Below are 13,141 nucleotides of genomic sequence, written 5' to 3' on the forward strand. Positions count from 1 at the left end.
TTAGGTTTTTGTCTTCAAGCTCCTAGTGAGTAAGTGAGGCTGCATCCTCCTTGCCTAAACTAGGTGATAAGCAGCAAAGAGACCTGTTTCTCACCACATGCAGGTCAAAGAAGGGTCCTATTTAGGAAATCACTGCGAGGAAGAGAGATTCAATTAGCATAAACAAATTAGGGGTCCCCCTAGCCTGTGATAGACTGTTTTCATAAATGGGTCTAGCGGGATGCTGGAACCAGCTCACGGATAGGGTCATTAATGCTTGTCTCTTCCCATCTCCACTTTTAATGATGTCACGTTGGTAGCTTTAAACCCACCATAACCATAACAGTAGTATTTACACCACAATAATCAGCCAATACTACCAATTAGGGCTGTTTGTTTGTTTGCTTGTTTTTGCTAAACATTTGTTAGTGTACCACGGTACATGGCTCCTGTGACACAAATAACTAGCCACTCTCCAAAGTGCCACTTGATTCATCAATTTTGAATGTCAGGAAATGTGGAAAATACAGAAATATGAAAGAAAAAATATTTTAAAAACACATGCCAAGATGATCATTGTTGAGCACACCCATTTATGCATGCCCCTCATGATTTTCTTAGATTATAAAAGGAGTAGAATAGTTTAAAATGATAAAAGAATGTACATTTTTAGAACTTTTGTAAATCATTGTGTAATATACTTCAGAAATATTTTTGGAAAGTTAAATTTCTGATGTCAAAATATTCATTTGACTTTATTCTCTAAAATATAACTAAATTTGCCTTTAAACCCTAGCACAATTTACTGAAAAATCTACTTTTTGTACTCACTTGAAATTCCATTTTTATTAGAAACTAATGTGTAGGTATACACCTGGATTGTTCTATGGCCTTTCTTTTCATTTCCATTATGTCTGTATGTGTATCCCAATGGAAATCCTGCACTATTTTATTTCTTACAACTTTGTAGACATACTGAGGGTTTACTTACTCTTGTAAAATACACCATATGTTTTAATAATAATACAATCATTGGTATTTTCAAGCTTTCTAGTGTTCAGAAGATAAGTGTTACTTTCTCAAAAACCTTTTCTTAAAAAAATTTCAGGAGTAACAATCTCAAAATACATTTAAAAATCTGTTAGATCATTGTTAATGTTTTGGTATGTCAGAATAAAAAATACATATACTTAAATACATATGATGTATTAATAATCATGTAGTTCAGCATTAGAAACCATACATTTATCTGAACAGATGGAAAAACATTTTTCTAAGAAACTGGAAATTATTCTCCTTACATACTATGTTCTTAACCGGTTTACTTTTTTTCCAAAAAGAGATGGAGAGTACATTTTCCTCCATCTTGAAAATGTGAAAATGACAAGCAATACCAGTTACATTTTTTTCTGAATATATGTTTCATTGATCCTTTCTTCAAGAAAAGCTGAAAAGTAACTTTCCATCACATTTATCCCATGACACATAATTTCAACTGTGAGAATTAGTTACAAAATGAAAGACAAATGATGGAGCAGGATTGACAGATGCTAGTAATTGTATGTGCTACCTTGGTTATTCTGTTCTGTCCAGGCTTCTATATTTCATTTTGTCATCCTTTATACATTAAGCTTACTCATCCATCTTGTAGAAAGATGGAAAATTGCATAAATGGGTTATTCGGTTGTATTAGCACTGATAGAATGGAAATGAGCGTTACCATCAAAAATATGTATTAGAGCTCATCAGAAGCGAAACCCCTTGTCTCATAGGAAAGACAGTATTTTCTTGGGCAGAGTGTTCCAAATACCACTGAAGAGTTCTTCCCATCTGAAGACTTAGACAATGGAAAAAGTAAATAGCACGTACCTTCAGGAGAGTGTGCATGTCAAATGTAATACCTATTTTCTGTATTACACCCTAGAGAGCTAAAATTTCTGAGAAAATATTTCTTCTGCTTAAAAATATTTAAAAATCAACAAAAACAACAATTTAATCTAATTGGAGGTAGGGAAACTAGCACTCTGTTATTTTATAAATATAATAAAATGAAAACATTGTCAATTGATGTAGAACACTTTGTAATTACAATTTTCAAGACGTTTCATCATTTAATCTATGATTTTAGGATCATGGAAATCATACCCTAATTCAGCGCCACTGATCCCTCAACAATTTCTTTGTCAGCTGTCAAAGTCTCCTTCCAACTACCATCAAATATATCACTTTTTATGCAATAAAATTAGTTTCTATCTCACAAGATCATGTTTCCAATTCACCTCAAGGGATCAAAACCTGAGTTCACTGTTTTAGTATCAGAGAAGGCATTCTCATTTTGATCTGGTCAAAACAGTGCAAACTTGTCAAACATTGGTAGAAAAAATGTTTTACACAATATGCTAGCCTGCCTGTTAAAGAGAATTCAAGAAAAGGAAACACACACTCAACTCTAGAAAGCCTTTTCGTTGTACTTGTTCCATGATTTCATATAGCAAACGTTTTTCATGAGAGGTGACATGATAAATCAGACACAAAGCTTGCCATCGGGGATTCCAAATGCCATGAGGTTAGGGACATCAACATTCTTATTTATGGATGTGCCTAGATTACCATATGGCACACAGAGGGAAGCTAAAAAAAGTGTTCAGTCAATTAATGAATTATCCAAGATATATACAAAGCAGAGAGTGATAGGTGACTTTGAAGGGCTATTAATTAGGAGTTTGCATATATTTGGAGGAGGAAGAGATTTTCTCTCTGTTGAGGCTCACAATGGGTGTTAGTCACACCCACATGTCCTGTCACTTTCTCTCATCTCCTTGTCCTCCTCAGTCCTCTCTCATCTCACTGGATGAGCAGATTTGACCAGAATTTTCAGGAAAATATTATTGTTCCCCTCTTTTTCACTAAGACAAACCCTTCTGGGGAAACATCACTTGAGAATGGTTGAGTTTTCACTTGAGTGCCTGACTTCTGGGAAAGGGCTAGAAGAACAACCAGGCTCCGTACTGCATCTTAAAGGGAGGCCATGAAAGAAGAATTATGGCCATTACACTAAAGATTTCTGTTCCCCTGCAGGTCAATGAAACAGCACGATTTATGGGATGAAATAGAACATTCTCACTATCGTCATTTGTACTCATTTTATAGAAAAGTAAATAACCATTCATAAATTTTCAGTACAATTTAAATGTTATTGATTTTTTGGTCTCTGTTTTATCCATGTATTTCTGGAGGAGGGGGTTATTTTCCTATATGTCAATGGAACTTTGAAAAAGAAACCCCACAAATGAATGGTTTAATGTATTTGTAAATACATTTAAATACAGTTAACACAATTAAACTCTGGTATCATATTCTCAATTCCAAGCTGACTCTTTGTTTCCCTTTTACTGTCCAGACTTGCACTAATATTCCTCAAACAAGGGGTCATACTGATAACTATTTCTTCCTTAAGATCAGAAGTCTGCCTAAGTCTGAGACCGCAGTCCTGCTACTGTTCTATCTGACAGACACCTCTGATTCCAATTACCTGTCTGAATCTCTCCCAATGCCCCTGATGTAGTGATTGGTCCTCCCAATGAAACTCAACTGACACCCTTTATGGGATTTACCGGCTGTTAATCATGTGCTTGCCTCTCACCAATTGCCTGTCACCAAACGCTAGAGATTGATGGTTGTCAAAGTTCAGTGTGCATTAAGAATTGTCAAGGGAGCTTATCAGAGGTGCATATTCCAGGACGTCTACTCAAGACATTCTGATTTGGGTAGGTTTGGCTGGTAAGGTGCCTTTTTAATGAACACTCAGCCTGATGCAGATACAGATGATCTTCACAACAGACTTTGAGAAAGTTGCTATTGAGTCTTTCTTATCTGTCTGGGAAGACTGCTCTCCACAGGCTACTGTTCTTTCCTCAGCACCAGCCCCACCGCAGAGAGTTTTGCTCCTGTCTCCATCTCAAGAATCTTGGAGTGTTTCGACCGTCAGATTATCTACCCCACCTCTCATGCTGCTTTGTGCTGTCCTCATGTTTTTGATTCTGTAAGCCCTAGAGATACTTTTAGAAGAGAGGTGGGTTCTAAAGAGCAAAAAAATCAATAATCCTGAGACTTAAGTGGGCCTCATTTACATCTCAAGGGACACTCCATACTGATCTGGTCCCAAAGTCATCTCCTGAAACTGTAATTAATTGTAACTCACCTTCTCAACCTCTAACTGACACATTTTGGCATAATAAGCAAAATACATCGTTAAACACCTTCTAATGAAATCAGCATATTCAGTTGTAAAATAGAAATCTAATTACATTGCTACCGCTCTAGGCTGTGAGGTTTGGCTTTATATAACTTTTGGCAGAACATATGTGAAGATGGTGTGAAATTGCTTCGGGGTATTTTCCTTTTGTGAGAAATTATAGGTTTCATAATGCAAACCAATTATTTTTCAGGAGTTGTAGAGCTAAGGATAATAGGTATTCTACAATATTTATAATATTCATATGTCATGCCACGAATATTGCTGAGTTTATGTAACTTCTCATGAATCAATAGGCTACTTCAAGAGTAAGGACCCACACCAACGCGCTTATCATTTTAATAGATAAGAAACCAACAAGGGGCATTTGGGAATTTGCAATAGAATAAAAATTATTTTTTCACTATTTACAATCCTATTAGTTATCATGAATGCCGGAAGAAGAAAGATTTACAGAATTGAACAGTGTGAAATACACTTTTGTGTATGAACTAAATAGGCAGCATAATGTATTTGTTGAATCTATACATTGGCTTTTCAGAGATTTTGAATATTTTATCACTTTCACCCTGTTCACTTATCCACAATTATCAGATTATAAGTCCTAATTTTTGGAGCCATTTTAGATGTCATGGAAGGAACACTCTACTGTGTATCATGGAATTAAATTTTGAGGCCTGTTTTGAATCTCCCCTGTTGAATGACCCTGGGCACATCACTTAACTCTGTGAGTTTCAATTTCCTCCCCCTAAAATGAGTGAGTGGGACCATGTGACCTCTAAAATTGTTTCTGATTTGAAGTTACATGAAAGTTATCAGAAATCTCAGCAGAATAGAAATATTTTGAAGAAAACACAGACCAGGAGAGACAGATTTGAAAATTTGGGTCAACTACTAATTTTGTCTAATCCTTAATTTCTTATCATTTTTAAAAGAATAAAATAGAACAATTTGAGCTCTTGCAGTTGTTGTGAAGTTTAACAAAGACAAAAAAGCTAAAAACAAGTGGCAAATGGTCCATAATATAGTTTGAGAATGCAGTAAGTTCTCAAACATCATTACCAATGTCATCGTCTTCAACTATATTATTACTGGTATTGTTTTTATTATTTTGTTGTTACGGCATTTTGTTACTGCTGGAAAATTTTGGTTCAGCATGGAATGAGTTTTTAGCTATCTGTGTGTCTACCTGAAAGGCTTGAAATTTCTCTATAGTTAGAGCTGCACTTGCAACTTTTCAGGAGTTGTGTTTCTTGGAGGAATTCTAGGACATCTGCTCCTGAATTGAGGCAAATACTAAAAACATCATTTTTCTTGCATTTTGCATCTCCATATCTGGCACCAGCTGGAAACACGGAAGGTAGAAAACAAAAACGATGAGATAGATAAAAAAGATACCAGAACTTCTTCAAGATAGAATAAGGTTTAATTTGCAGAATGCCTGGGTAAGAAGCAGGCACTGTGGTTCTACTCCCTGGGCACCTGGACCTGTTCTCACAAGGGACTAATTAACTATTTAGTGGACTGCTCACATGAAGAAGGGTATCTTTAAAGAGGACCAAACGCTGTTCCTTAAACATGTTTCTAAATTCTAAAACAATCAGACTCCTTCAGCTTTAAAAAGTGCAATAATAGCAAAACCTTGGATGTACTATAAGATGAGAGGAAAGCCCTTTGGGAGGGCAATTAGGTCTCTAGGTCTCTTTATTTTGCAATTAGCAAAGGCTAAATGACTGCAAGGAAATTGACATCTCCCCAGGCAGTGGCAGGGAAGAGCTAGGTTTTGATTTAATACATTGACAGCAAAACTCTGGGATTGCAAGATTTTTAAAAATAAGCCACAAATCGATGAGTCGGGGGATCTACATTAATTGCTTTACTGAGCAGAACCTTTGAACTCTGAAAGACTGGACAGGAGCCTGGACTGAGAGAAGAGTGGTTTCACAGGGTGAGGATCCTTACTGGGTCATGTGGATTTGCCAGGTGTTGTGCACACATCACTTGTCTTTTCCTCTTTACCTGTTCCTCCTTTGTAAGTCCTTATCCCTCTCTTCCTCTGGCCAACTCAGGAGACAAAAGTTAGCTAAAGGCAAAATGAGCTAAGGATTAAAGAAAACTATTGGGGAAGACTTGGTTGACTGTGGAAGAGTGACTGTTTCTGAATGTTTACATATATCCAGTGAAAGAAGAAATAGATAAATAGATAGATACATATATATACATACATAGATAGATAGATAAAGAGAGGAGCAGAGAGAGAGAGAACATGCAAAAGAGAAAGATTTAATCTGATTTTATGTACCTTGTCAATTTGATTTATATACCTTTATATTTACATTTTACCTACCCTATATATTATTAGATTTTAGATCCTTTGGCAGATTTGATTTTCCTTTTAAAAAGAATCCCCAATATGTTTTCATTTACACTTATTTGATTACCATTAGTGAATTAACAGATTTTACATATGCCTTATGAGCCATATTTTTTTCTTATGTAAGGTTTGCATAAATGAATACCAGAATATGCGCCAAAATGTTAATGACAGATAGATGAATGATGTAATTGACATTTGAGTTTCTTCATTTTGCTTACTTATGTCTTTAATCTTTTAATCATCCCTTCCTGGCTTTTTAATCAAATAAATAGATGACAATGGCATGCCAGTCCTCAATCAACATTCATTTGTCTTCATATTTGTTAAACAACTACAATGCATCAGGCACTGAGCTAGTTGCTGGGAATAGAGATATAAATAAGACATAGTGTCTGTTCATTTAGAGTCTAGTACCCAGGAGGAGAATCTAATGACTATTAATAATATCCAGGGGGCCAGCTCTGTGGCAGAATGGTTAGTTCTTGTGCTCCACTTCAGTGGCCCAGGGTTCACTGGTTTGGATCCTGGGCAAGGACCTATGCACCACTCATCAGGCCATACTGTAATGTCAACCCACAAAGAAGAACTAGAATAACTTACAACTAGGATATGGAGCTATGTACTGGGGCTTTGGGGAGGAAAAAGAGCAAAAAGAGGAAGGTTGGCAACAGATGTTAGCGCAGGGCCAGTGTTAAAAAGTAAATAATAGTAATATCAGTATTTACAAGGTGTTGTTAAAAAGAAAAGCCAGGGGCAGGACCAGTGGCATAGTAGTTAAGTTCATATGCTCTGCTTCAGCAGCCCAGGGTTTGAGGGTTCGGATCTCGGGTGTGGACCTACTCCCCATTCATCAAGCCATACTGTAGCACCATCTCACATACAAAATAGAGGAGGATTGGCACAGAATTTAGTTCAGGGACAATCTTTCTCACCAAGAAATAAATCCAAGAAAATAAAAAACCCAATGGGGAAACCCACTTCTCAAAGGAAATGAAATGCAATGTGAGCCTTACAGAATTAGTAGAAATTTGACAAAACAATATATGTAGCTGAGGAGAAAGGATATTCGAAGAAGAGGAATCATCATGGGCAAAGGCATAAGTGTTTATAACCGTATCCAGTTTGATGAATTATAAATTATTTGTGTGATGGAACATAGGCTAAGCAATGGAAAGGTTATTTGAGAAGAGTACAAAAGGAGTTAGGCCATAGGTCAAAAAGCACCCATGCCCACATTCCAACAAGATTAAGAGGATTAAAATGTGTTCTATAGGCATTGAGGAGCCATTGAATGGCCTTATGTTGGAAGTGACATGATCAAAATTGCCACATTGAGAGAACAAAGCAATTAAGTTGTGTTGAATGGATTGGTAGGTGGAACTATATATGACATTATTAGAATCAGAGTCAATAGACTATGCAACTAGAGTGGAATAGATCAGAGACAGAGTTAGGAGGTAAAATCTGGAAAACTTTCTGTCTAATTGAGTTTGGAGCATGATAGGGAGGAAGGTGTCCGAAATGAGACCCTAGTTACTGATTTGGTTGAATAAGTAGATGATTGTGCCTCACCTAAAAACGATAAATTCAATGAGAAGTACTCATTCTGAGAGGAGAGACGTATTAGACAAAATAGGTGAAGCTGTCCAGAAGACACTAAAACATGTGAGTTAAGAGAGTCACAGATGATACGTGTTGGAAAGAGAAAATTACGTCAGTTAATTCATTTTCAAATTCATTTATTTGATAAATAGTTGGGTTGGTAGCTGTAAAACTTGAAAATATGGATGTTATTATGTAAGGAAATATGTTAGAGCAAAAATTGAGAAGGCTGAGTAGGCATATTAGGGGAATAATTAAGAACCCAAATGAAAAAGAAAGACAATGCAGGCAACCTGAAAAGTAGTCAGAGAGGAAGGAGGAAAATCAGCTGAGAATCTTATTAAGGATCCCAAAGAGGATTAACCAATGGTGTCAAACACTATAAAATGTCATATAAGAATTGAAAAAATTACTTTGGAAACGCTAATTAAATTGTCATTTTAAGCATGAGACTTCCATTTTCTGTAGAGCAAATTTGTTGGAACGAGATTCTAGTAAGACGGAGAAGTAAATGGAAGATGAGAAAGTGGCAACATTTCCAAGAAAATTAGGTACAAAGGAAGGAGAGAGAGAAAAATAGTTTCAAAAGGGCAAATACAGAATAGACGATTTTTTATTGCATGTGTTTACAACAAACAAGTAGTTCACTTGAATGGGGTTTTTTTAGGTGTAGAAGAGGCTTATGCATATTTAGAAGCTTCTGAAAAGGATATAATGATTTTTTTTCCCCTTATATTGCCAAGTGAACCATAAATACGAAGGCAGAATCTGGAGCAAAAACACACAATAGACGCAAAGATACTTGCATTTACTCCCAAGCCAGTCCCTTCTATCTCCTTTCTCTTCTTTCTCCTCTCCCTCCACCTTCCTTGCTCCCCTCTCCCCGAGTTCTCCTCTACCTCCTTCTCCTGTTTCGCCTGCTGCTCCTGTTCCTCCTTTTTCCTCCCCCACTTTTCTTCTCCTTCTTTTTTGTTCGCAGTTCAATGTTATGTTACAGAGTGCAAAATATTTATTGCCATTGACTATAAAATCTGTCAAGAGAACTTGGTTTTGGAATTGTCACTGATGCTTTAGAATCCTTCCTCAATCCTAGTATAGATTTCACCTTTCCTAACACTGTTGTCATGTTCACAGTCATGACAACTTGGAGCCTTTTGTCACTGGAGAGCAGTTGCTGGAAAACCACTTTGCAGTTTGATTTTGAAGCTGAGCGGTGGGTATCTGACACCAGCCATTCCTAAGAGAATGGTATGAGGGGTTTGTAGAAAAGTAATTTTAAATTCTGTTTCTACTTTACTGCTGTACTTTTAGGGATGATAATTAGTAATTTTATTTGGATAGGTAGTTTATTATCCTAAATGAGCAAACATAATTCATATAATAATAACATTTTATCAAATATTTTTCTTATGCAAATTTGTTTTCAAATACTATGTATTTTACAATTACATTATGGTGTTTATTTGAAATGCTTAATAAAAATTTTAAGTAGTAGAGTGAAGCATTACTTAAATGTTAATTCAAATGCGAGGATCCAAGTCAGTTATGAATAATGATTTTTGATTTGCAAACTGTGATAATTCTAAGACTATATTCTAAGATTCTAAGATACAAGTTTACTTCAGGTCCTAAAACACGATAACAGTTTTCATTAGATAGCCCCAAGGTAAATGGTTAGAATTTAAGATATTTACACTGAGACCCATACGCCAATTGTTATGATCATAAGATTTTTCTTATTTATCTGTTGATGTACTGGATTTTTGAATTGAGTTTTGAATATTCAACCAGCCTTGCGTAGCTGAAATTCATCCCATTTGGTCGTGGGGTATAATTCCTTTTATACACTGTTGAATTTGATTTCCTAATATTTTATTAAGGATTTTTGCATCTATGTTCGTGAGAGATATTGGTCTGAGGTTTTCTTTTCCTTTTTGTAATATCTTAATTTGGTTTGGTGTTAGAATAATACCGGCCTCATAGAATGCATTAGGAAGTAGCCCCTCTGCTTCTGTTTTCTGGAATAGATTGTGGAGAATCTGTATCATTTCCTCCTTAAATATTTGGTAGAGTTCACCAATGAAACCCTCTGGGCCTAATGGAAGGTTATTAATTATTGAGTCAATTTCTTTAGTGAATATGGGCCTATTCGGATGACTATTTCTACTTGTTTGAATTTTAGTAGTTTGTGTCTCTCAAAGAACTGGTTCATTTCATGTAAATTATCAAATTTGTGGGTATAGTATTTTTTTATTATTCTTTGCATGTCTGTGGGATAAATAGTGAGAACTGCTTTCTCATTTCTTGGCATTGGTAATCTGTGTCTTTTCTTTTTTTCTGTTATCCTGTTTAGAATGTATCAATTTTATAGATCTCCTCAAAGACCTAGCTTTTGGTTTCATTGATTTTCTCTATTGTTTTCAATTTCATGAATTTCTCTTCTCATTTTTATTAATTATTTTCTTCTGCTTGATTTAAGTTTAAATTGCCCTTTGTACTCTAGTGTCATAAATTAGAAATTCAGATTTTTAATTTTAGATATTTCTTCTTTTCTAATATTTGCTTTACTCAGCCCGTTCCAAAAGCATAATTTTATTTCAGTTTTCAATACATCAAACAATCTAAGTCTATGACAAGTGGTACAGATGCCTGCAGGATTATTGTGTTAGATTAAGGCACAGGGAAAAACTGTTAAGTTTCAACACTCTTGTTGGAGGATGGTGCAGAAGGATAGGAGGGAAATTTCAGATGCTCTGACTTTGGATCTTATAGAAATACTCTGTATGGTAGACCTGGAATTTATTATAAAATTATTTCCTCCAAATATCTCATGTCATACGTGGTCGAGGAAACAGACCCTAGAGAGCAACTAATAAATCATAAATATATGACTAGTTGGATTGTTTACTGTTTAAAATGTTACCATCCCCCCTCTATTTCCAAATAAACTGAATTACTATTCTGGTCACAGCTATAGGCATTCATGTTGTTTGGTTTATAAGGGTTTATTTTTTAATTCCAGATCAATTTGGAGGACATCCATGGAATTTTATCCAATATCTATTGACTAAAATTATTTCTCTTATCCAAAATGCTATAGCATTCATAGTTGTAATACATTTTTTAATGTATTATAAGATAATTTTAAGAAAGAAGAATTTATAATAAAATATTAATAAAACATATTAATTACTGAAATATTAGAAAAATCTACATTTTATAACACTATTTCAGAAATTTTAAATACTAATACATCAATGAGTTTTTTAAATCATGTAATTTTGGTCACATGCTTGGGCTAAAAGTGCTTCAGTAAATATTCATCTTTCATTAACCTATGTGATTATTGTTAGATATTTAAATTGTTTACAATCTTCGCTATTATAAACATGGCAATGGCCTTTATCAATATTCATGAATATTTCTCGTGATATTTCTGAAATATGGAAAACTGTATCAATTAGTATGCAAAATCCGAAGGCTTTAGAAACATAAATCTCAATTTCCCCAGCCCCTCTTCCTCCTCCTCAAAAACAAAAAGATATTTTTACTAGAAATGTATGAGTTTTCATTTTATAGCTTATTCAATACTTAAAACATGGCTTCTAATTTGATAAGAAAAAGTGGATTTCATTGTTTATTAATTTGAATTTCTTGAATTATTTTTGAATCAAAATGTTTTTGCAAAGTTTTCTTGCCCATACGTGGTCATTGTGTATTGCCTGATCATGTTATTTGCTCATTTTCTATTTAGAAATGTATTTTAATAATCACTATATCAATAAAATTTTTTCAGATTTTTTTCCCTTACTTTTTCTGGGTGGGTGCAGGTATGGCTGTGGATGTGTGTATATGTATTTTTTCCTCTATTCCAAAATGTACACTCTTGTCTTTGTGGTGGTGTTTTCATTGGCCATAACTTTCAGAACAATGACTACTAATCCTAAAGATCACTGTGCCCTTGACTTAAGAAGAAAGTATTTAGGGTTTTACTGCTTAATTTAATATTAATCCTTGATTTGTAATATACATAATTGTTATATCAATTATATTTTCAAAATCCACTTTTAGTAATAATTGCTCTTTCAAAAATGATAATTGAATTTTTAAATACATTTTCTACCTCGAGTAAGGTAATAATATTGAAATTTTCATTCTTTGATCTTATTAAACAATATTTATACTGAAGTGTTTTTGCTTCCTTAGAAGAAAGGTGGATTGACTGTGTGTATTATATTTTAATATACTGCTAGAATCTTGTTAGAATCCTAAACTGGATTTTTCATTTACATCTGTAATTGGGATGATCTGAGGGTGTGTATCTGCGTGTACGTATACACTAGTTTTTAGTCATCTTTTGACTTCAGAGTCAAGACGGCATAGTTTGCGTATTCCATCTCGGCAGCCTGGGTTTCTCCAGTTCGGATCCTGGGCACGGACCTACACACCACTCATCAAGCCGTGCTTTGGCAGCATCTCACATAGAAGAACTAGAAGGACCTACAACTGGAATACACAACTGTGTACTGGGGCTTTGGGGAAGGAAAAAAAGAGGAATACTGGCAACAGATGTTAGCTCAGAGCCAATCTTCCTCACCATAAGGAAGCGTATTTAAAAAAAAGAAATATATTGAAAAATTTGACATTTTTAAAAATACTCTGATAATATTCAATAGCATTACAATTGTCTGTGTCTTGATGTATTGAATGAGCTAACCTATAACACCTTCTAGGATTTCTTTCAATATAATTGTCTTTTCTTAGATTTTTCTAACTCTTCTAGCAATAATGTTTTATTTCACATTATACTAGAAAATCATTCACTTCAACAAAATTTTCAATTATATTACTATGAATTTGTTCAGAGATTTATTTCATTTATTTTGAGAAGTTAAGACATTCACATGTTAAAAAATAGGAACAGTAAA

General features: G+C 34.6%; 1 protein-coding gene across 2 annotated transcripts in view; it reads left to right on the forward strand.

The window, feature by feature from the left end:
* LRRTM4 (leucine rich repeat transmembrane neuronal 4) overlaps positions 1 to 13,141 on the forward strand; it is a 750,627-nt gene that overhangs the window by 545,166 nt on the left and 192,320 nt on the right. The gene's annotated exons all lie outside the window — the stretch shown is intronic.

This window comes from Equus caballus, chromosome 15 (genome assembly GCF_041296265.1).
Source record: "Equus caballus isolate H_3958 breed thoroughbred chromosome 15, TB-T2T, whole genome shotgun sequence".
NCBI lineage: Eukaryota > Metazoa > Chordata > Mammalia > Perissodactyla > Equidae > Equus > Equus caballus.